We start from the raw sequence: 25,069 nt of genomic DNA, 5'->3' as shown, positions 1-25,069 counted from the left end.
AGCGTGTTTACAAGCGTTTGTGTTGCACGGGGGTCCTCGTCAAAAGGAAACAAAAAGTCACTATATACGTCAATGATTGTTGACAGCGGTCACCTTCCTTTGCAGGTCGCGTAACTTCCGTGTAGGGAGCTCGAACTCGACACTTGCACGAAAGGAATCTTCTTACAACGTGCGGAGTATTTACGCGCGTATTTATTTGGAGCGCCCGTTAGTACGATTTGGTTTCAACAGGGGGCGCTTGTTGACTCTGCCCGAGTGAACCCCCCCTTTTTTCTTTGTAACGTTTCGTAAAATCGAAGCGGAAGTGCAGTTGCGATGATGATGATGATGATGGCATTGATGTATGTATTTTCCGTTGGGAGCAGCAATTTCTGATGCTCGACAGGAGCCAAGGTCAGCATCGCTAATCGATTGATGCCTTGCTATCAACGTTCAGGCACAGATTAAAAAAATGGGGGGGGGGGGGGGGGGGGGGGGCGGCTGGAGGTGTGTGCAGTGAATACCTAATTTTGCATGTGCCGGAACACTCGTCCTTCTAAGGCCTGCTGAGTGACAGGTTCAATCAAGACGCTAGATGGCACTGATTTCTGAAGACGGCAGTGACATTATTGTTCAGCTAGAAAGCAGTTATTGTTAAGAAAAGTACCATTGGCTTTCATTCAAGCAGCGTATTCAAGCGTCTGTATCGCACACACAAAAGTAGTTCACGCTGAGCAAGCCTCTCCGACAGCAAGGAGGTTATCTTGCTGCAGGAGCAAGAGACTGTTGTAGCGAAGTTCTTAAACAGCTCAGCAGCATGCCTGATCGTGCCCGCTTCTTTTCCCTTCGTCGCTGTGTTCGTTTGTCGCAAGAACGTGGCACTGAGCACGCCATCGTTTCTGCGCGTGGACGGCCGCGTGCAGTAGCAGCAGCCGAGTGTTGTCCCTCCTTCCTGCTTTCGATCCGGTTTCTCTTGTGTTGCGCCTCTTGAGGCAGCTTTCGTAAGGCGCTGCTCTCCTGAGCAGGCGTAGTCGCCGGAGGCGCGCGCGTTAACGGGATCCGTGCGTGCCCGAGGGGGCTGACTTTCGAGAGCACTCCAATAAGGGCGTCTCCGGAGGTTTCGTGTATAGTTTTTACTGGTAACGAGAACTGCGCAAAGTATGGCCGTGCGCCTGTCCTGTTTGTCTTCCTGTCCGCGTTGGGCTCTACGACGCGGTAAAAACTGCAGGGCGCTGTGACCCGTGAGCAGAGAGAAACTAAGATGGTTGCGCTATGTAGCAAGCAGCGTCACCGAAGCTGTGCCGCTTCCGGCGCAGTCTGCGTTCGGGCGACCGCACCAGCCGGTGCGGGCACCTGTTTTGTTTAAGCGCGTCGACAACGCGAGCATAGTTGTTTACGCGTTATTGGAGTATGAGTGATCAAAGGGTAGGTTCGCTTTACCGCCCGCAATTCCATATACAGCACGGCCTTCTGTCCGGCGTGCAAAAGCGAGCTGCTTCCCAATGTGTCCGCTTCGTTCCTCACCACACGAGGCTCGGTCCGGCGACTTTCCCGTTAGTCTTTTGTCCCGTGACGTCTTGCACACGTGGTTGCCTGTGCGAACTGTCCCAACTGTCGTTTGACTCGCTTTAGCCAAACTAGCGGTCGGCCAGCGCTCGCAGGGAAAGGCCGCCGCCGGCTCTCCGGTGAGCTCAGTGGGCCAAACTTATCGCAGCATCTGCGCCTGCCTGCTCGAACAAGCTAAGCAGTCTAATGCTCCAGCTGGTAAAACGGTTGTGGACGTTCTTTCTGCCTTTGGGCTTCCAGAGGACCAAATGAACTCTGCGGAGTCTGGCGGTGCTTATTTCTTTCAGCGGGTCACTGAAAGCGAAATCGTTTCTCTTTCTCTTTTAGCGGAAAGACTGCTCTTGTAGCGTGAGATAGTGTAACGGTGCGCGATTCATCGACGAGGAAGTACTTTAGCGTTCTCTTATCTGTGCGTGCCGTGCCGCGTTCGGTGCAGCTCCTCTATGTATGTCGCAAGTCGCTGTTAAGTGTCACAGTAATTTTGACGTCGAGCGCCATGCAGCGTCCAGCGATCGTGTTTGCCTCTGGAACATGCGCACCTCTCCTATATCGACAGACGAGCGCGCTGTCCTTCTCGTGTGTCCACGTGTTGCGCGCCTGCCTTTCCGTGCCATGCACACCTTTGCGTGCCGCCGCCGCGCGCCATGTTTGCGGTGAACTGTGTCGTTGCGCCCGCTGGCCCGTCTCGCCTCCGCCCAACGGACCGCGACACGCCGGCACTAATCGCCGATCAACGGTGGGGAGAGAGACGGCCGCTCCCCGGGCTTGTAAAGTAATTGAGCCTCGATAAGGCGCCGCCGAGGAGCAGCCTGCAGGCGCCGCAGATCGCGTCGCATTCGCTCGTACAGTTTTGACGCGGCGGATGGCGCCTAGCGCGCGCCTTTTCTGATAGCCGCGTCGCTGCGCGCGTTCTCTTTATGGAGGGCGCGTCTGACGTTGTTAGGAGCCGATCTTGCGTGTCGGGAAGCCAACAGTGCGGCACGCGTGCAATGATGCGCGCATCATCGAGTGTGTGTGTCTCGTCCTTGCGACTTTCGAACGCTGGCAGTGGGCTCGTCTCATGTTGTTCCGAGTGAATTTGTTGCGTTTGCTTTAATGCGTGTGCTGTTGGATGATCGGATATAGGGCCGTGGACGAAACTGGTCACACTTCGGTTTCTGGAAGAGCTGTTTGCAGGTTCCTTGTGCTGCGTTTCCACGGTAAGCACACGTCGACCACTCTACAGGTTGTCGCTGGTTAAATGGTACCGTCTTTTTGTCGCTCTACTAATGTTAGCGTGGTTCTGGTGTCGTACGTGACTTAGTAATTCGAGGCATGCACTGTCGCTGAGAAAGTTGAGTGAATAGTACCCTGCCGCTGTTTTATATAACTCAGCATGGAATGTCAGCAAACATCGCGCTGTAAATGCTCCGAAAGTCTACAATATAAACACGATCTAGAAAACAGTCAGTTGTTTCCTGGAGTTCGCGGGTCCGCGGATGAAACAAGAAGCACTCATCCCCGGTGCACTCTTCGAGAATGACGTGAGTGCGCGTTGGAAGGTGCATTATATGCGAACACGGAATCCTCTGCATGCATAGCATAGGAAAAAAGGCTTGCAGGATAAACAAAATTTTCTTTCACAAATCTTGCAAGGTATTCGCTGATTGAAGGCAACAAGGTGGAGGGACGAAAAAACAAGAATGCGAGCTCGCGGGGGCGAGTGTTAAGAGAGATGTGTCGTGCGTTTGCGATTTTCAGTGTGGCACGCTGTCGTTAGGAGGCTATTCTCTTACTGGAAACTTGACGTAACTAAGGCGTGCAATGACAGTCGGAACGACGTGACATTTGCGTCGTACTCCTGCCAGGAACATATAGTCGCTTGCCAATGTGGTGATATGAAGAGAATGAAAGATTTCGCCAGTGACCGTGGCGACACAAATTCCTTTTCATGTCCAAATGCGCGCACACGCACACACACACGCACACGCGCACACACACCATTATCGGAAGGGCGCTTAAAACTTTAGATCATTTTTTCGGAATCCAGATTTTTGTCGAAGAAAAAAATATTGAACAGGCACGACATTGTGCAAGTCAATTGTGACTTGCACAATTGTCGCAAGTCATTGTGGCGTGAACCTCTCTCTTGTCCTTTGTAACTGGTTTTTTTTCTTTCAACTGTGTACCAACTGGCCCGTATTTCAACCCTTCTGCAAATCAATGTCGCAACAGTTGTCATACAGGAAAAAAAGCTCTGGGAAGTGCGCTTGCTGTTTGATATCGGATAGGTGAAATTATGCGCGCCCACGTTATTAATCAAGTTACTTTTACTTTTTTTTTAATTCTAGCTCCATGTCTTCGCGAATGCTTTCGTCAAACGTCTGAGAGCTCCTATTGCGGTCGTCGGCGAAAATTATGAAATGCACTGCGAAGCTGTACTTCCCGCATTGCTTTTAACAGGCACATTGCCATCTCTGTCTGTCTGGTTTCATTTGCACGTTCTTACGGCTTCACAAAGTTGGCTCCCAACTTAGTCTGCACCCCTTTTTCGTGCACCGACCTAGTTCAGGTCGGTGCTTTCCGTTCGTAAGGGCAGTTTGTAATTGGCCTGGCGCCACCGGTAATATGTCTGACGTCACGATTGGCTGATATCTGCCCTCACGAACAGCACTAGATATGCTCTGGTACTAGCGTAACTTTTTGGGGAGCACAGATCCAGATAGCTGCACGTTCGCATATCTCAAAATTCCGGGGTTTTACGTGTCGAAACCGCGATGTGACTATGAGGCCCGCCATAGTGGGCGACTCCGGATTAATGTTCACCGCGGGATTTTTAACGTGCCCCCACTGCACGTCACACTGGCGTTTTCGTATTTCGCCCCCATCGAAATGCGCCCGCCGCGACTGGGATTTGATCCCGCGATCTCGTGCCGTCGTGCTTAGCAGCTCAATGCCATAGCCGCTAAGCCACTAGAGCGGGTTACATCAACACCACCTAGGCAATACAAGGCCTGTTCACTCCGATCTATGATGTCATGCTACTGGCCCGACATTTCCATTGCCAAGGCTAGCGTGACGAAAGCGGTGACGTCAAAATTACCGCGGCTTACTTGGGAGCATACCGATTAGATTCTATGGCTGTCGGGCCACTAGCACGACGTCATGGATGGGAGTGAACAGGCCTTGTGCTGTCTAGGTGATGTTGGTTACATATCGTGTAGACAGATACTTCATGGCACGTTGTAATGATTCGTCCGACACGGGACAGATAACGTTGAGAAGCGGTTTAAGAGAATTGATTCAATTGATAATAACAGAGGAGGAAAAATACCTAGCTATAGCGCAGTCTGACACCAAGCAGTGTTTGTTAGACTGTGTTTATAAATCGATAATAGCTTTGTTTAAATTCCTGCGGTAATGTTTCGCCGAATCGTGCATGTCGAAAACAGCATGACTTGCGCTTAGAAACAGGACGAGGCCAAGTCACGGTGCAGTAGCTGCCAAGGCCAAGGGGCGTTTCGTTCTTGCACAATCAGTCTCGGATATGATCAGTGCACTTTTCCCTCACTCAGACTTGCATGACTTGCGGCGAAGCCTTAGCCGACAGGCACGAAGACAGACAAGGTGTCTTTGTTCGTTGTAGTACGCGCTCCGAATTCGGTGTGTCCGGAGTTCGCTACGAGACCCGCTGCGGTGGGTCAGCGGATGCTGCTGCTGAGCGAGACGTGTCGGATTCATTTGGCGGTCACGGCGGCCGCGGCGATCCGAGGAGGGCGGTACGAAGTGCAAAGACGCTCGTTACCGCGCTTTGGGCACAACACGTGCGTGCTGCTTCATTGAACTCCAGGTGGTCGAAATTAATCCGGAGCATCTCGCTCTCTACCCCGCACTAACTGCGTCCGTTAAACGCTACAATTTTTTTTAATTCGCTATAACCTATACAGCCACGCTGTAAGGATGTGTCGAATTCAGAGAGCGCTCAGCATGAATCGTTCGGTCGAGCAGGCTGTGTGCGTTTCGCACTAATAACGTTCGCAGATTTGTGGCTGCTTGATGTAGGACGTAATTCGCTTGTCTGACCTCGTTGTCAATGTGCTCCTGCGCTCGCGGGCTGAAAGGTGTGCGTGACCTTGGCGTTGGTATACCTCGTGGGGATGTGTGCGTGCGTATGTGACCTAGCGCCTGCTGACCATGGTGCTGATCAGCGGGCATTAGGGCCACGGTGTGGGCGAGGCGTTTGTGTGCGGGATCTCGGGGAGCGCGCGGCCGTTCGCCTAAACAGAGCCCGCTCCTTGTGTGCTCGGGACGTAAGCCGCGCCGGCGTGTTGTTTGTCGCGGGGGTCAAGTGCGGCGGCCGCGCGATTTCCCGCGAGGCGAGCGTGGCCCGCGTCCAGCCGTGATTGGTGGCACCCTTTGGGCACCTGCTGCCAGCGAAGCCGCGTGCCCAAACATGGGAAAGCGCGGGAGTGGTCCGCTTCTCTACGGGGCCCGGCTTAACACGGCCGGACTTCATTAAGCGCAGCATTATTTGGGGCAGATTATCTGCCCCTAGTTTGTTGTCCGCTTGTCAGACCCTGTTTTCGCTAACGCTCCGCGGTACTTCAAGATTGAAGGTCGGCATTAATCAGGGACGGAGGAGGAACTCGGGCACCGCGTAGCTGTCCCTGCTGCATTCGGACAACGCGGTCGGCAATTGTGTTCTGTACGCGAGGGACAGACGGTGACTGTAACACAGCTGTTTTCTGTTTAGGATAAAGCTCGCTTAGTGAAGTATAAAATACGCCGCTTTTCATCTTCACTCCCAACTGAAGTTGTGTGTGCGCGATTGTCGTCTTCATTCCGCAAAGGCGGCAAGGGGTTTAGAAGTAGCGGTCACAGGCGGCTTTGCATAGCCAAAAATAGTGTCAGCGGCACTTCTCGTGCACAAAACGCAACTCTTCTCGGGTTGTTTCAAACTTTTTGCGGTGTTTCTTTGTAAAACGTAGTGCCGATAGCGTCCGCTTTGGGTCGGTTGTCTGTAAAACTTCCGAATGTTCAACGGTACAATTACCTCGAAAAGTAGTTGATCGGCGCTAAGTTTCTCTTGGTCTTTGAGGTGTTCTATATATATATAATACACCGTTAAATTGTATCCGCCTATCAGAAACGTTGAAGCGACAAGTAAGCGCCACAATACTGCTCCGTCACCTGGCTCTTTCCCTAGCTCAGAGCCAGCTGACGGAAATCTCACGAGCACTCGCATTTCCTTTCATCTGCGTTTACCGCCACGTTGGTGGTGATTGTTCTCTGTCCTCATCCCGACGTGTCCTTTAACGCTGCTCAATATAGGAAAGGACGACACGCGTGCGTGCACCCGTGAGCAAAAGGACCACATGCTCATCGAAAAAAAAAACTGAATGTATTCGTAATTCAAACGCACAAAGTGAACTTGACGAGTGCACTGGAAAGTACGCAATGCCAAGTCTAGCCAGAAGTCCTTAGTTCCAACTTCAAGAAATCGAAGGAGAAGAAAATAGGCTTGGGGATGGCAGAATCCCTGGTCGCGTATACTTTTGCACAGGAGAGTACAGGGCAGGTATTCTGTAAGAGTCCACCTAGTGGATACGTCCATTTGGTCTGCTGCTGAAGTGCTGATTGGCAGTGGCGATTGGTTGCTGCGGACGCAAAGCTGCAGTCCAACCAATCAGAACTTCAACAGCACACGAAATGGACGTATCCACTAGGTGGACTCTTACAGAATACCTCCACAGGAGAGCGAAAAAAAAAAAAAAAGAACGTCCATTAGATGACCAGACCACTGTTGGAATCGCACCGCTGGCACGAGTTGTTGGGGTCTCGGTGCTGACGCCCGTTATTGCCAATGGGTCGCAAGCCCCAAGGGTAGCGTTGGCCTGGCGGCCTGGGGCACTGGAAGCATCCGAAGGTCCCGGCAAAGCATGAGAAGACTGGTAACAGAACAACTTGTTTATTCTAACATAGCAAAAGAGCGGCCGGTCAGGTCGACCGAAGTGGAGAGACGGGAGAGCACGTAACTCAACAGTACAAATCGGAGCCTCTCTCTTGGCGTCCGGGGGCAGCTGCTCTTATACTCCCGGCGTCGCGGTCCAAAAGGGAAGGAGGGAAGGTCACGGGATGAAGGTCACGGGACGGCGCAGCAGGAGCCCACGACGGCGCGAACTGTCGGGCCGAGAGACCTGCTGAACCGAGTGTAGTGACGCATCGCCAACCTTCACCCACACGACGGCGTGAACAGTTGAGCCGAGAGACGTCCAGGCTCCTCATTCGGGGAACTCCGCTCCCCGGCTGCCGCGCTTTGACAAGCGAGGGCACACACACACACACGCACACACGAAGACACGTGGCACTGAAACACGCCTGGACACGCTTGGCGGGTAGGCGTTGCGGCGGCGTCGAACAGGCCAAAATGTCCGCCGTTTTGAACAAAGCCCCGGCGTCCGTTGCATCCGCGCCGGCATTACCGCGCGTTGTAGGCGAAACGTAACAGACCGCCCCGCCGGGGGAAGGAGATCCCGATGGTCAGGGGACTGCATCCGCTGTCCGGAGGGATGTCGCTCGATGATGCTCATAACCGAAGTTGGGCGTCCTTGGCGTTTCTTGAGCGCAGCGCACAGAGAAGGCCTCGTTCTCACGTTCAGGTGCACACAGGACACTGCAAAGTGACTTCGGGAGAGTTGACATTTTTGTTCTCGTTTCCGGCAAGCGTTAGAACCACGCCTGAAAGTCAACCGCTCAGTCAGCAAGCACGGCACAACCCTCACTAAGCCCTGCCAGGCTCTTCCCCCTTTTATACTGCTGCCTAGTTCCTTACAGTAGTTTAGCAGCACTCAGAACGCGTCCACAAATCGGAAAAATTGCACTAGAAAGCACATCATCACTTTGAAACACTACACAAAAGCAATAAGTTAAAAAAAAATCCTGCCTCAGGAAGAAAAACATCAGTAACAAGCAATTTTGAGGCTGATTCCCACGTTAGGGGCTTCGACTTAAGCCATCGGCGTTACCGTTGAGACTCCCCTTTTTGTAACGCACCTCAAAGGAATATTGTTGCAAAGCGAGGCTCCAGCGCAGGAGGCGGCCATTTTTGGGAGAGATGGTCTGCAGCCATTGGAGAGGGCAGTGATCCGTTTCAATGATAAACCTCGAGCCAGCTAGGTAACATGACAATTTCTGAACGGCCCACACGATACACGCACACTCTTTCTCGGTGGCGCTATACGCCTGCTCACGACTGGTCAGCTTACGACTAGCATACAGGACGGGGTGTTCTACTTCTCCATTTTCCCGTTGGCACAGTACAACGCCCATGCCTCGCTCACTAGCATCACACTGAACAACGAACCCTTTTGTGTAGTCGGGCGATCGTAGCACAGGCTGGCTTGTTAGGGCGCTCTTTAGGGCGCTAAAAGCTCTTTCCTTCGTCTCATCCCAGACGACTGTTTGCGGCTCTGTCTTTCTTAGAGCATCCGTTAGGGGAGCCGCGATATCAGAGTACCTGGGGATGTACCTCTGATAGTAGCCGGCGACACCTAAGAACGACCGAATATCGGTCTTCGTACGCGGTTGCGGGAAGTCTCGCACAGCGGCCACCTTTATTTCAGAGGGGCGGCGACGACCCCGACCAATCACGTGTCCGAGGTAGACAACCTCGGCCTGTGCTAACTGGCACTTGGGAGCCTTGACTGTCAAGCCCGCATCGCGCAGGCGGGTTAGCACTGCCCGCAAGTGCGCCATATGTTCCGGCCAGGATGCGGAGAATATCGCTACGTCGTCTAGATACGGTAAAGCGAATTCTTGCTGTCCCCGCAACACTTTATCCATGAGGCTTGAAAAGCAGTATGGCGCGTTCTTCAAACCAAAACTCAAAACTTTAGGACGGAATGTCCCCATTGGTGAAATGAATGCCGCATACCTACTAGCCTCTTCTGTAAGTGGAACCTGCCAATAACCCCTGACAAGATCTAGGGTGGAAATAAACTGAGCGCTACTCACTCTCTCAAGGCGCTCCTCGATGTTAGGGATCGGATAAATTTGATCCTTAGTGATGGAATTAAGCCTGCGGTAGTCGACGCAAGGACGAGGTTCCTTGCCCGGTACCTCAACCAAAATCAAAGGGGAGGTATAATCACTCTCACCCGCTTCAATAACACCGAGCTGTAGCATTTTCTTTACCTCAGCCTCCATAATATCGCTCTGGCGGGGTGACACCCGGTACGCCTTGGATCGTACTGGCTCTGGGGAGGTAAGTTCTATGTCATGAGTAAGGACAGAAGTCCTACCAGGCCTCTCAGAGAACAGACCTTGAAACTCTTGTAAGAGCTGGTGTAGTTCGGTTTTCTGCTCAGGCGACAGCGATGCTTTACTTATTAAGTCACTAATGACTTGATCGGTGTCTTTCCTGTTCGTCACTGAGCCTAGTCCCGGAAGCTCGACCGGAAGCTCTTCTAACTTTCCCGCATCGGGAATTTCCTCTCCAGTATCTGGTGCCTTTAACGCTACAGGCTCAATTTTATCCCGTTCGGGCGTGCTCTGAATACCAGCTTGCTGCGCCTCTGACCCTTTTTCATCGTTCAACAACGTCGGTCCCGCAACTACCGCCTTTGCAGCGAGCTCCCGAACCTTCGATCTGGTTAAGGCCTGAACGCTAGCCTCACCAAACAAAAGCCCCTTCTCGCGCAGGAGGTGATCGGACCTGTTCGAAAATAAGTACGGGTACTGGGGGGGCAGCATAGATGACACTGCGGCCTCCGTCTCAAGTGCTCCGAAAGGTCCTTCAATAAGCACTTTTGCTACCGGCAGACACACGCTATGAGCTTCCACTGCTTGCTTGATCCATGCGCACTCGCCCGTGAACATATCGGGTTCTACGTAAGAGGGGTGAACTACATCCATTGTAGCTGCGGAATCGCGAAGCACTCGGCACTCTTTCCCGTTCACGAGGAGGTCTCGCATGTAAGGCTCGAGAAGCTTCATGTTCTCGTCAGTGCTGCATATAGACAAAAACACGACTTGTGTTTTTGTTTCTGGACACTGCGCCGAAAAGTGACCCGGCTTCTGGCACGTATAACAAACGCGCGCTTGCCTCGTCTCGAACCGCTTTCTGCGTTCGGCTTCGGTTGCCGCCGTCTCCTTACGTTCGGTCGGACTGCTTTCACTCGCATCCGCACTACGTGTATCCCCCTTTGCTCTCATGGGTGTGAACTTCGGCCTCTCAAACTTGGAGCCAAATTCACCCTTTTGACCGTCCTTAGCTCCGCGAGCCCGACGCGTCACAAACTCCTCGGCTAACTCAGCGGCTCTAGCCACCGTACTAACGTCTGGCCTATCCAAGACCCAGTACCGCACGTTCTCAGGTAACCGACTATAAAACTGTTCTAGCCCGAAACACTGCAGAACTTTCTCGTGGTCACCAAACGCTTTCTCTTCTTTGAGCCACTCCTGCATGTTTGACATAAGCCTGTACGCAAACTCTGTATATGACTCACTTCTGCCTTTCTCATTTTCCCGAAACTTCCGACGGAACGCCTCCGCTGACAGCCTGTACTTTTTTAGCAGACTCGATTTCACTTTGTCGAAATCCTCTGCCTCCTCTCTCTCCAAGCGAGCGACTACGTCGGCCGCCTCGCCGGGTAGCAAAGTGAGCAAGCGCTGTGGCCACGTTTCCCGAGAGAACCCCTGCTTCTCGCACGTTCGCTCAAAGTTAACCAGGAACAAACCAATGTCCTCTCCAAGCTTAAACGGCCGCATCAGGTCAGTCATTTTGAACAATACTCGTTCTCCTGCACCGTGTGCCTGACTTCCATTACGAGCGCGTTCCATCTCTACCTCGAGACGCTTCATTTCCAAAGCGTGTTCGCGCTCTTCTTTTTCTTTCTGTTCTTTTCGTTCACGCTCCTGTCTCTCTTTCTGTTCTTTAAGTTCACGCTCATCTTTCTCTTTCTGTTCTTTAAGTTCAAGCTCCCTCTCCTCAATGGTCTCAAGGCATTCCGACAGCTCGTCATCCTCAGCTTCTAACTCAAGAATAGCCCTTAGCAGTTCTGGTTTTCTGAGTTTGTCTGAGACATCCAGACCCAACTCTCTTGCAAGCTCCAGCAATTTCGGTTTGCGCAACGACTTCAAATCCATGGCTGCTCTGAATGCTGCTTTCTCTACTGCCTACTATTGTCTTGCCGCAAACTAACCCGGTAGCAACGACAACCACAATTACCAGCTCTGCTTCTAACACTAACAAAAGCCTGGCAAAACTCAGAAGAAGAAAGTCCCGCACTCACCAAACCTCGCAGCCAAGACTTCAGCGCAGTCGTTCCGCTGCAGGCAACCAGTCATCACACAGGGCTCGTTGCGCTGCTCCCGGATGGTCGTTGTGCTGCTCAGCATACAGTCAACCGCATCTCTTCGCTGCTGGCCTCCGTTGTCGCGATCTCACCGCTGGCAACCAGATGTTGGAATCGCACCGCTGGCACGAGTTGTTGGGGTCTCGGTGCTGACGCCCGTTATTGCCAATGGGTCGCAAGCCCCAAGGGTAGCGTTGGCCTGGCGGCCTGGGGCACTGGAAGCATCCGAAGGTCCCGGCAAAGCATGAGAAGACTGGTAACAGAACAACTTGTTTATTCTAACATAGCAAAAGAGCGGCCGGTCAGGTCGACCGAAGTGGAGAGACGGGAGAGCACGTAACTCAACAGTACAAATCGGAGCCTCTCTCTTGGCGTCCGGGGGCAGCTGCTCTTATACTCCCGGCGTCGCGGTCCAAAAGGGAAGGAGGGAAGGTCACGGGATGAAGGTCACGGGACGGCGCAGCAGGAGCCCACGACGGCGCGAACTGTCGGGCCGAGAGACCTGCTGAACCGAGTGTAGTGACGCATCGCCAACCTTCACCCACACGACGGCGTGAACAGTTGAGCCGAGAGACGTCCAGGCTCCTCATTCGGGGAACTCCGCTCCCCGGCTGCCGCGCTTTGACAAGCGAGGGCACACACACACACACGCACACACGAAGACACGTGGCACTGAAACACGCCTGGACACGCTTGGCGGGTAGGCGTTGCGGCGGCGTCGAACAGGCCAAAATGTCCGCCGTTTTGAACAAAGCCCCGGCGTCCGTTGCATCCGCGCCGGCATTACCGCGCGTTGTAGGCGAAACGTAACACCACATTGTCGGGAAGCAAGCGTGGCGGCCTAATCTGTCGACGAGAGGAAATTCACAGCGCAACGCTATTTCTCCCTGTACATGGCCGCGCATGTATACATGCGCGGCCATGTACGGGGAGAAAAACAGTGCGACATCCGTAGCCCACTACTATATATAATAGTGGGCTACGGATGTCGCACTGTTACGGTGCCGGCCTCTCGATAAATGAGAACACGGGAGACCAAGCGCGAGTATCACGATCGCTGCAGCTTCACTGGAACGGCATCGAAAAGTGTGCCGCTTGCGTACTCTTGCACACTTTTGAACAACAAATTTGCTTTTCGTATAACTCACACGTGGAACCACAGCTAACGAAAGAGCGCTACGCTCTCTCATGTGCTTCTCGAGGCTGCCGACGCCGGTCGCTGGGGGTTTCTATAAAAAATGAGACTATATGCGTCGGTACTGAAGCTACATACAGCCAAAGGCAACAAGCAACGCGGAACACCTGCTTGAGGGCATTCTGTTCATCTGCGTCCTGTCGTCTGCACAGCATCTTCTCGTGTTGCGCCAGCAAAGTGTCGATACAGAAACACTTACAGTGCGGCCGGCGTTTGCGTACCTTTAGGCAAGATAAATGCGCATCTTGTTACCGCGATCAACTCCTCGCGTTACGCTTTCTGCAGTGCGGTATTTAAAGGGACCGACAACCGCACAGAACGCGTCACGGCATGTTGATGGAAATGGGAAGGCCATGATTTATAGTCACAGAATGGAGCATGCTGTTCGCAATTTAAGTGGGAAATAGAATCTTTACATTACCGCCAAAAGTTGCGGAAAGCGGTATATCGCCCTAACTGGCGGTGAAGCCTTCGTACAGTGGTACCAGATATGAATGCACAAGTCGGCTGTAAATTAGGTACACCGTAATTTGTATAAAATATTACACAGGTGTTCGCGCTTTATTCTATGCCTCTTATGAGCAAAAAAAAAAATATTATCATAATAATGTTCAGGCTAACAATGTCTGCTTTTGTACGCGCGCGAATTTGCCAGTGATCGTACCCCGAGTTCTGTGGCCTTCCTGTGAGATACAAGATGGCGTCGATTAATTGTGCTGTAAATGGTTGCCGGCACTACATGAAATACCACTGCTGGCGTAAAAGCTTCGTTTGGCTTTCTAAAACTTGGCTTGGCTAAAGAGAACGCCGGCTATGACCAAAGCAGTTGGACAGGAAATCACCGAAGCACGTTCCTGTTATTGCAGACATAATTCAGTACTTAAGAAAACATGGACCGCAGCAACATCGAGCGGCTTGATAAACAGAATATTACTGCCTAACAGCTAGGGCCGCACTTTTCGTCCGCTTCCCTCCACCGCCGACGTACAGTCGCTATCGCGCTCACCTATATAACCGTTTCCAGCGTACTACTTATGGTAACGATCGCGACTGTAGATCGGAAAATTCTGATAAAGAATGTTTCACGGTGTTTCTCGCGTTACAACTGTAGAATTGGACACTCTGACCGTGGTAAGCTTTCCGTTGCTGCCATAAGAATTGGCTGTCGATCCCTTTAAGACCCGACGAGACGGGACATGGTTTGCTAGGCTTAGAGATGCTTAATGTCAAGTTGTAGTCAGGACCCGCACAAGACATTTCATGTACGAGATCTTCCTGCCGAGGCGAGGTTAGAGGAGCGAAAGCAGCACGCGGTGTGTTAGAATGCGTCCCTAAGTGAGAAGCATGGGTGCCGCCATTTTCCCACGCGGACTCGGTTTTACGGTCGATCACGATTTCTGGATCAGTGGGTTGTGGGGTTAAAAATTGCGTTAATAGAATTTCGCGTGCGAATGAAGTATATTCAGAGCGATGCACGTCTTGTGTTGATTTGCTCGCGTTTAGAAAAATCACCCGGAATTTCTTTACTGCGTCTTTTGGCTACGAAAACCTGGACATTCATACCTGCGCTTAAGCGGCAAGCGATTCTCGACCGCGGCGGCCGCATTCCGATGGAGGCATAATGGAAAAGCGCCCGCGCATTGGATTTCGGCGCACCTCGAAGAAGCCCCCCCACCCCCGAGGGGGCGTTCAAAATTCATTCGCTGCTTGACATACAGCATCGCTCATAACACAGGTGCGGCTCGAACCACGTGCATGAAGCGCCCATCGGATTATTCATAATTCGTACGCAGTATTGTTTTTAATTTTCAGCGAAACGCGTAAACTTTGACCTTTTGCAGCAGTGAACGACCGGTGCAAATTTGACACCCGACTCTGGGTGACCGTGTGCGGGGACTATATGCTCCAAACGCATTCGCGCTATCTAGATTTATTTGGCTTCCTTTGGATTCCGTTTGTCCCAGCGGGGATGGCGTTGGATTGCATAGGTCATCATTGCCCCCGAAAAAGTACTTCCTTCCTCGGCGGGGCTTTGTAGTAAAAGCTCGTGCGCCGTTTTAGGATTTCATCGCCGAAGCCGCGCTTTGCCGTCGGAATGACTTCGCTGCACTCGCGGTCTGCAGGGATTCGGCTGTAGCCCTTCAGTGCTCGCCTTTCAATGGGGAAGACGCCATGCTAGAAGCACCCGATGATGTCCCGCGGTCTCATCCGCTCGTTCACGTGGAACTTCCGTTTGTGATTCTACTGCTGCCACCTTTACAGTCGCGTGCTACATGTACGGTAGATTAGAGAGCTTTAGAAATAGCGTACCCAAGCGGCTCGGCGTACGCGCAGAGTCGGCGACATTTCGCAAGTACAAAACCCAAACTATAGGCTTGGGTTCTTTTGTATGAAGCGTGATTAGCGTGCGCTAATTTTGGTACAAAAGGGAGTTTTAAGTTGTGCGTGTGCAGACGGGTTTGGGTACCCAAGGAGACCTTTGCGTACGCGAAACGCCACGCCCGGCTTGCGTTCTTTTGTGCACCTTTGACGTTATTTTGTAAGCCCGGCAGGTTGCGTTCCCTGTCTTTGCGTGCGCGAAATTGAAAACGCCCTGCTGTTTCTAAAACTCCCTAATATCGTAGCGCCTATATATGCTTGGCGGCAGTCGCGTTTGTATGAGGGAATTTCTACGTTGCCTTTAGCTGAAAGCTTTTGAATATGCAGACGGTTTCTTGCTAAGTGTTCAGTTAAAGGGGGAAAAATGAAAAAAGGCGCCAAGCTAGAAAAACTCGAGCAACCCGTTTTTACCGCTGTTTTTTTTTTTTTCCTTTTATTTTGTGCATTCGCGGTTCGTTGCTTGGCAAACAACAATGAGGAGAAAATGATTTGATGTGCTCACCGCCGACTGGCGTCTCTGTGCCCACTCGATCCGTTCTGTTGTACTCTGAATTCTGGGGCGTAAATCGATTTTTGTTTGCCCTGACGTCACGCTGACATGGCAGAGCCTTTCAATGGTCATCAGCGCTCTCGAGTGCTTTGTTCACTTGCTTTCATCAGGCGTGCAGGGTCGCTTACTGGGGCTGCGAGACGAGAATAACGTTGCGAATTTTGTCGAGGTCTTTGGCGAGGCTACTTGAGGATACTTGGCTCCCCTTGCCGCCGCCCGAGGAAGGGAAAATTTGGTTTAACGAGTCCGAATAAAAGATGCGTATGCGCCGCGCTACAGGCACGAACTTTTTTGAGCACGTCTTTCTTGGTGACGCGGGGCTATCCAGGCAGCGTGGGTGGGCTTTTATTTGCCCTACCCTACCTGGGCCGGTATTTTGTAGCGATGCCTTTTCCGATTCTATGCTTTTTCAGGCTTTTCGCGCTTGGCCAGTGGTCAGAGCGACGGTCTGCCCACATTATCAACTGGATCTGGCGGCCGTGTGTGGTGGATGATAAGAATAGCATAGAATAAAGCATAAGGCATCGCTACAAGATAGCGGCCCTGGCTTGTTTTTCCCTGCCTTGTTGCGCATCGCGTGTTTCACAGTTGTTTTTCTCCGCGAACGCGTCACAAACGCACGTTGTCGCCAGGATTCTCACAGCCACGTCGGGTCGAGCGGGTGTCAAGGCGGTTTCAGTCAACTTAAGTTCAGTCAACCTTAAAGTTGAGTAACTCTGTCCACCCGCCTGCAAGAGGGAGGTTGACTCCCCAGACCCGCTTGGCAGGATTCATGAAACGCAGCCGGGTCATCTCGACTTTATTCGACCCGCCCGCGTTGAGTTCGTGTAAACAAAGAAGTTTTAGAAAGTTTCGTATCCTGTCTTCTGTGCTCGCTCGCCTTTGGGACTTTTGTTCTGTGCGTCTGGAAAGTCTACGGCGGAAGTGGCCGACCACTAGTTGGGAGAGAAAAAAGAAAGAAGGTTGGCGTAAAATGCAAAGGGAAAGTTCACCGAGATCAGAAACAAGGACGAATCTCCTATAGGTTCAAGCTTAGCAGTTTTGACGGCTGTGGTTATCAAAAGACTTAAGAACCATATTTCCAACTTGATGCCTATAGCTGCGCGAGATGCGTCCGGCGCCGCGTTATCATGAGTCTGTGTTGTTTCCTTATGTTCTCGTCGTGCTTGGACGTCGATGAGAGGACGTTGTTGAAAGGAAATTTTAGTTCGGTCCCTGCCTGCTCGAATCCATGCGAAATTATCATTCGGAAACCTCTGAGCTGCTTTGAGTCGAAGTTGCTACATTTAAAAGAAACAAATTTCATTTATCGTAGGCCCCAGTATCTTTAAATTTCAGCACCTGGAGATTTTATAAAGTTTTGCTAAGATAGGATGATTTCAGTGCCAAAGAAACACCCAAGTTTGCGACTCTGTAACTCAACTCCATGGCAAAAACTGATATCGCCGTTCTGTGAACGCATGTTAAATTACGGTTGGGCGCGTAAATGTTGCCCAGGTCACATGAGTATTGCAGAAGTTTGTGAAATGCCGTGTAACTTAAAGCGAAGAATAATATTCAAAATTTGTCAGATGTAAAAGCTCCTTCAGGTGCATTTTTACTATTCTGACATGTTTTGTGTCGCGGATTGAGTTTTAAACGAGCCGTAAAGAAATACTAAAATGAAACGATAGCGAATGCAAGGCGCAACATCAGTTTTCTTTCTTTCTTTCTTTCTTTCTTCCTTTTTTTCTCATAGTTGCTTTTCACTTCGTGCCAGAATTTCAACGTACAGATATAATCTTACGTAAAAGAAAAAGAAAGAATGAAAGAAAGAAACCATTCAATTTTTTGCGCAACCAGCAAGTTGACGTGCTATTATATGTACACCCCACCCATCCCTCCTTTTGACCGCACTTGGACATCACACGAGATACGAGGGATCGTGTGAAATTTTCATACGAGACTACGGGCTTTTTTCACCCCCCGACTTCAGACTGGTTACCCCAAACGAGAGAGAGAGAGAGAGAGAGAGAGAGAGAGAGAGAAAGAGAAAGCTGACTCTGCCATTATATCCGCTTGCCTGTATTTCATCTTCAAAACCAGAAAAAGCTGCAGAGGGCTGCGCCCCCTTCTTTGAAAAGGGTGTTGATGGAGGTAGGGTGGCTAGAACTTGATGTTCATGTGTACTTGGCGGCGTCAAAAAATAAGTATTGAAATACAAAAAAATTGAGTTTGAAAAAAAAAAAGGGATTTTTGATAGCTGGCCACAGAGATACAGCGTGGCTGAAAATTGACCAGATAAGGTTTCATGGACGCCCAAATAACCGGCAAAAAGACAATCGCGTTTTATTGTCACGTCGTACCGTTTTGTGGAATGCAATTTGCGTTTAACTTGTACGGCTCATCTACACTGCAGTTACTACATGTATAGGCTTTCTTGGCTCATTGGCCCTCATGCAAACAATGTATGAATGCATGCAATTCCTCGCGTCATTCATCCGGATCATATTCAGCTATCATACTTTGCACGCTAGGAATTAATGTTGGACGTAGTAGCACTGTTTTTTGAATACGCGCATTCATGTCAAGTCTTTCAGGACTTACCATCATATTTGACGCTTTGCATAGAAATTGATGGCTCACAGACGTTGCCATCATGCACCGGTGTGTGTTCGTCACATTTTCAGTACTCATTAAATAAGGCACGCTAGTGTAAACTCCATGCTCGTAATCATGAGCTGAGCGATCGACTTGTACTCGCAAAATAATGAAGAACGTAACCCCATTATCTTCAAACAGCTGCTTACTGATCACCTCAAACCCTAACTTTATAACGACTTTACTGTGTTTTCGTTCTTTTGCGATTGCCGTTTCACATTGGGACTGTTCCGCTGATTTGCTTTTGCATTGTATTCAGTGCGCCTCTTGGCCTTTTTTTTTCTCTTTTCTGTTCTCATACGGATCCACAGGCTGAGTTATGTAGGTAATTGTAACCATATCTTTGTTTCTGTTCATATCTTCTGTGACTCCCCCTTATGTAATACCCCGATAGGGGTCCTTAAGGAAAAATAGATGATGATGATGATGATGATGATGAAATCGCAGCTGGCATTGTCGCGCGAGCGCGTCTCCTACGAGTACGGGGAGCGGCTTTCCCGCATAACTTTGTAGCCCAAGATGGCGTACCTTGGCGCATCTCTGACTCCCTAAGAGGAGGCTATACAGTAACTTTTAATCTACACGCCATCTCAATGCTCTCTGGAAGTCTGCGATCCATTATTTGGCAGAACCTTGGTGTGCGGTCGTCAGTATATTATATATTTACGGGGACGTTACTCCTGCTTCTCCTCCGATTCTGTTCATTTCTTATCGTCCATCGCGCCGAGTGGCCGATACTGGCGATAGTAGGTGCACGGCTTCGTGCGAGGCCTCCATTGACGAAGGTCAAAAAAATGGAAAAAAAAAAAAAATCATGAGCCATTCCAATCTGTGAAGGTGGATGACCAGCGAAGCTGTTTAGCATACGACACAGAGGTGACATAATGTTGAACATAGGCATGGACTGATTTACCGTGATTTTTATACACACACCGCGTGGACGACGGGACCGCCACCACGGGAGAGCGGAAGGAGATACGCAAGCAGTTGGAACGCCGACGAAGAGAGGGCGGTGCGAACGTAGACATGGCCGACGCGGGTCAAAGTGTAGTATCCGTTCTTATCAGCTTAATATCTGACACGGGTTGTATTTGAAACCAGGATGTTAGACTTATTTTTGCAAGTTGGCGGAGTGCTTGAAGCCTGCTTCACCTCCGCTGCGGATCGGCCCGGTATTTCGCTATCTTCGGGATCGGCCCACGGTTTTTCGTCTATATACGGACATCGATCCGCTGGGATCTAGCCATATACAACTTCGCTGTAAAACGAGAAGGGATCGTTGCAAAATACGGCCCCTGTTGTCACGTCCACTGAAATTGACACAAAGGAAACTGCGCCTGACATCCAGCCTATCAACGGTAGAATAGACACGTCACGGAATCCGGCTGCAGTTCCGGCGTCTGTCAACTACGAGATCACGTGTTTAACAGGCGCGCCACCATCACTGCTATCTATTCGCGATAGCGAGCACGGAGTTCCTTCTCTATAATGGTGCGACGCGTTTTCTTTGCAAGAGCACCGTTTCTTACTGCTCTTCCCTAGACTAAGCGCTGTCAAAGAAAGACAGACCGCGTAAGTGTACCTGGGGGTGCGAAATTGAGTAGTGACTTACCTAAGGACCATGGACAATGGCTTATTGACAATAGATTTTATAAGTCGGTTTTGCAGTATCTGCATGAAACGGACTTCCATAATTATATGTAATTTCATTCTGATATTATGCCGTGTGGCAACCTAGGCAAATTAAAAAGTAATACTACTAATAAATAAAAGCGCTGTGGCTATTTGTGAAAATCTTTGCTTTCGCTTCGTTACGCTCACCTTCATGTATATGTCCCTTAGCCGCAGCTTTTGGGCCTGTACACGCGTTCGCGAAACATTGCATATGCTTACGTTAAAGCGGTTTATAAAACTAAGCGCCAGCAAAACCGGGTGATGGACACATTACGGTGGACGCAATACTTCTGTGCCGGTATTCACAAAGCTTATTTTATGTAAGTGCTGTCTGCGATTAAAATCTGTACGTTGGCCGATCAGGCAATGCTCTTACATAGTGGAACTTTAGTGAATATGAATATTTGACCCCTATTCACGGCCCATTCTCTTTCGCAAGTGCTAACCGCGATTGGCCATCGTCTGAGCGATAGTTTTGTTGTCGCTGGTATCGCTTTAATAAGTGACGTGCACCCGATTTTTGGCTAGTGTGCAAACACTTTTAGGCAAGCGGAGCTTTGTGAATACGCGCCCCCGGCGGTTTCCGTGGTCACCATGGGATGGCCTTTCAGCCCACTGGTAGCGGAGGGAAGGTCGTTCGCCGTGCTTACGTGGTGTAAACAATCGCCGTGCGCTTGCATGGCACTTGTAGCGTGCACGTGCATCTGAGCAGAGTTTGCGTGGTCGTGTGCCTGCTGCCCTTTCGGGAGCGAATAAACTTTATTTGCTCCAGAAGTGGATTCTGCAGAGGCAGCTCAGTCTAGGACTCCCGCAACAGGGAAGCGTTTCCTGCTAGCACTTTAAACTGTGACCGGTCCCCCATGGACGGTGGTCCTTACTGTTTGTGCAACCCACCGTTCGCTCAGAAGTGCTTCGACATGTGCTCGAAGACGTTGAGCGCCGAGCCGAATCGATCGAGTTGACGTGAACGCGGACGTGCGCTGGTCGTTCGCGTGCATGCATTCGACTGTGATATCGCTCCGTGCTTAACGGCCTCAAATACGGCGTTGCTTGATGTTCGTTTCGTGTGCACGTTCAGATTCATCGTGCATTCGCGTCTCATTAGAGCAGGAGCGCGATATTATGTGAACGTGGGCACCCAGGTTTAAGGATTTGGGACGATGTAGTAGACGCATGCCATTTTGTAGTCCTATTTAGCTTCCACTGTGCTACTGTAGATAAGCGGATCGAGACAAGTCAACTTTCCACCGTGCTGGCTGTACAAAAGTATGGCGGCCTCGATAACGTCAGTGCATCTGCCCCCTATACAACTCCTGTAGTTTCATGCGTTGCTGCCGACCAGGTCAGGTTGTCCTTAAGGTCCGTCGGGCATACTCTCCTTTTGTGTCGGCCGCTTATATCACCGCCTTTCCCCCCTCTTTCAGTGACGTGCTCATGACATGCACGCTCTCGCGCGCTTCTAAATATGGATACCCTCTCGTTTGTCCGTCTCATTATTTATGCCTCTGCTAGTTTACTTGGCTAGGAAGGGATAATGGCCTTAATGTACTATGGTTATGTACTACGGTTAACATGGCCCAAGATAAACCGAACCCATCTGGACTATGGTGCGCTGTGTCGGGGACGGGAATGGGTCCGATATTGGACCCATTATCTCCAGAGACACAGTGAACTCAGCGCGTCATACATTACCGACATCTTCAAGTTTTTCGTAAAGCAACTGGCACCGGACGAACGACGTTTCGCTTAATAAAATATTGCCTTACAGTTCATGTGTTCTTCACTAGCTTTGGGTTCGGTTTATCTTGGGCCACCCTTGTACCATCCGTTCCCAGTATTTGATTTGTTCTTACTGAATGGGCTCGTTATTTAAACTTGACAATGCGACTTCCTTGATCGAGATTACGAGTGCGCTGGTGTCAGCTTCGAACGTGCGAGGGTACATATTGTCAAAGATGTATCCGAACATCTCGGGTGCTTTAACAGTGGGCGTATATATCTGGGCACGCCGCACCCTAACTTTCGATGACGACTCGTAATTCACTTGCGCCGGTCGGTTCGCTTGCGGCCGCGTTCGTAAACGTTATTCCTCAAATGTACCAGATACCAGGCGAAAGAGAGCAGTGCTAGAATCGGCGTTTGTTGGTGAACTCTTGCGGTGTAACAAATGCAGGACTCTTGCCGAGATTTCGGGCTCTGATTGCGCAAGGGAACAGCGCCAGTAATTTTGACGATGTCACACCTTCCCTAGCTGCACTAAACAGCTGCCTGTCGCGGCGCAGGCGGTCAGCGCCTTTTCGCATTGCTTTCTTTGCAACTCTGCACACGTCGCCCGCTAATATACATAGAGCCGCGGCACACTCCGTGGTGTAGCGGTTATTTTTCGCTTTACCGCCTACATCGCTTGTGAGGTCATACTTGCGCAAATGTCACAGCTCGCTCTTTTTGTGCCTTAAAAAACATTTTCGTCATTTAGTCTCTTTCCGTTGATAAACACGCCGAGCAAATTGGAAAAAGTTAATGTACCAGTTTAGTCTTAACGTTCTTCTCTGTTTGGTGTCCTTCTCGAGGTGAAGGTATGGTGCCATATGAAAGTATCACGGCTGCCATGTTAATGTAGTTAAGATTCTCCCACCAGGTGACACCACTCGGTCAAACAAAGAGCATGGACGAGGACCAGGCAGAAAAGGAGCTTGTGCTGAGAAATTTCAACTGGAAGAAAGCCGAAGAGAGAATTCCTAAGCGCACGGCCCAGGGTGACAAAGGTTCCCGTTACGCTGCTGAATGAACTAGGACCAAAAAGTAAGAGAGCTCTGTTGAAAGCAGTAGAAAACAAAAAGCTCTCAGAATACCAGACAGTTGGCAACAAAGTGGAATGAATTTAATTTATAAAGGTGAGGGGGAAAGAAGGTAGAATTCACTCATATAGACCGTTGGCCATTAAATCGGTAATATACTGGTTAGCAATGCAGGCAATTAAATTAGAACTGAAATCACGGGCGGAACATTACGGCATATTGGGGGAACTTGACAATGGCTTCAGAATCGGTAGGTGTCCGGATGTTAACTTATTTGTTCTTACTCTGTTGTGTTGAAATATCTAGATAAGAAAGGGGACCGTTATATGTGGCTTTTTTAGACGTTACCGGAGCGTATGACAACGTAGACCGCAACATGTTGGAGGATATTCTGGAAGGGGAAGACTTAGGCAACGACTGTATACAGCTTTTGAGGGAGATTTACCTAGAAAATACCGATTGCGCTGAATGGGAAGGAATGAGGAGAAAGTTGATACCACCAAGGGACTGAGCCAGGGATGCCCTTTATCCCCGCTGCTGTTATTGATGTACATGTTAAGGAAGGAAAGGATGCTAGAAGGAATCAATATCGGGTTTGATCTCTCATACAAACAGGCGGGCACAATAGTAGGGCAGCAGCTTCCATGTTTAAATTGTTTTATGCGGACGACATTACGTTGCTTGCTAACAAGTGATATGCAATATCTGGCTAATATCTGTGAACAGGAATGTGAGAATTTAGGATTGAAATTTAACGTTAAACAATCAGGTATTATGGCATTCAATGAAAACAGGGAACAGACAGCGGCAATACAGAGCCCCGAAAATACCTCGGGTAGAAGAATACAAATACGTTGGTGTATGGATAAACGTAGGCAGTAGATATATGGAAACACAGGAAAAAACAATAACAGTAAAGGGGAAGATAAATGCGGCCATAATGAAAAACAGAGCGCTGTGGGGATACAGTAGGTACGAGGTGCTCCGGGATATGTGGAAAGGTGTGATGGTTCGAGGACTTACATTTGGAAATAGGTTTGTTTGCTTGAAGTCACGGGTACACTCAGGACTCGACGGCAACCAAAGGTCAGTGGGACGCCTCGCATTCGGCTGTTCAAGGTGATATGGGCTGGACAAGTTTTGAAGTGAGGGAAGCTCAGAGTGAAATTGATTTTGAAGAACGACTGAGGAATATGAAAAAAAGTAAATGGGTTTGGAGAGTGTTCTGGTATTTGTACAGGAAAAACATTGACTTGCAGAGAAGGCAAAAAAACTAGGAAGCTTAACCAGCAAGTATGCGACCGGTATAGTAAGCAACATGGCAACAAGGAACGTCAAGCGCAAAGTCAGAGTGGCTGAGACAATCTCGTGGGTGGCGGAAATGGGAAAAGAAAACTTGCTTTGAGTTACTACCTAAGAGGAAAAAACTCAATCAGGATGGAAACAATTCATGATAACTCAAAGGGAAATTCCTCACTTGTAGAAACAAAATCAAGATGCTTAAGAACGCGTAGTTGCAAAGAGAGGTACACCAAGGAAAAAGAAGCATGTGCTTGCTGAGGTACAGGTAGGGAAACGACGGAACATGTTTTATTGGAATGTGAAAATATCTACCCATGTGTCAGTTAGGGCTCCTTGCCCTCCTTGAAGCTCTTGGGTTCAGAAGTAGCATGGGGAAAGTAAACATGTCCGCAATAAAGATTAATAAGAGGCGATTGGAGGTTTGGTGGCATAAAAGTAGGGAGTCCGCAGACAACGTTCAACAAAGTTCCCAATAGTGGTTCAGAAAGTTTGATGCTGGGAATTCTTTGCGTATATGTGTGTGTGTTTTTAAAGATACGTAGGACATTAGGCAAACTAAGAACATGAGCTTGGTGGCGCAACCCACCACCCCGTTTCAAAGGCGACACTCATAGCATATCCGTCCGTCCATCCATGGAAAAAGGGGAAAGAT

The 25,069-nt window shown here is 50.0% G+C and overlaps 1 protein-coding gene and 1 pseudogene across 3 annotated transcripts in view; both read left to right on the top strand.

Annotated features, from left to right (window-relative positions):
* trio (trio Rho guanine nucleotide exchange factor) overlaps positions 1-25,069 on the top strand; it is a 251,643-nt gene that overhangs the window by 164,021 nt on the left and 62,553 nt on the right. The window lies entirely within an intron of this gene.
* On the top strand, positions 19,670-19,849 carry LOC126546483 (U2 spliceosomal RNA; annotated as a pseudogene).

Source organism: Dermacentor andersoni, chromosome 1 (genome assembly GCF_023375885.2).
Source record: "Dermacentor andersoni chromosome 1, qqDerAnde1_hic_scaffold, whole genome shotgun sequence".
Lineage (NCBI taxonomy): Eukaryota > Metazoa > Arthropoda > Arachnida > Ixodida > Ixodidae > Dermacentor > Dermacentor andersoni.
Note: the sequence above shows the minus strand (reverse complement) of the source record. Positions and strands in the feature narration are given on the sequence as shown.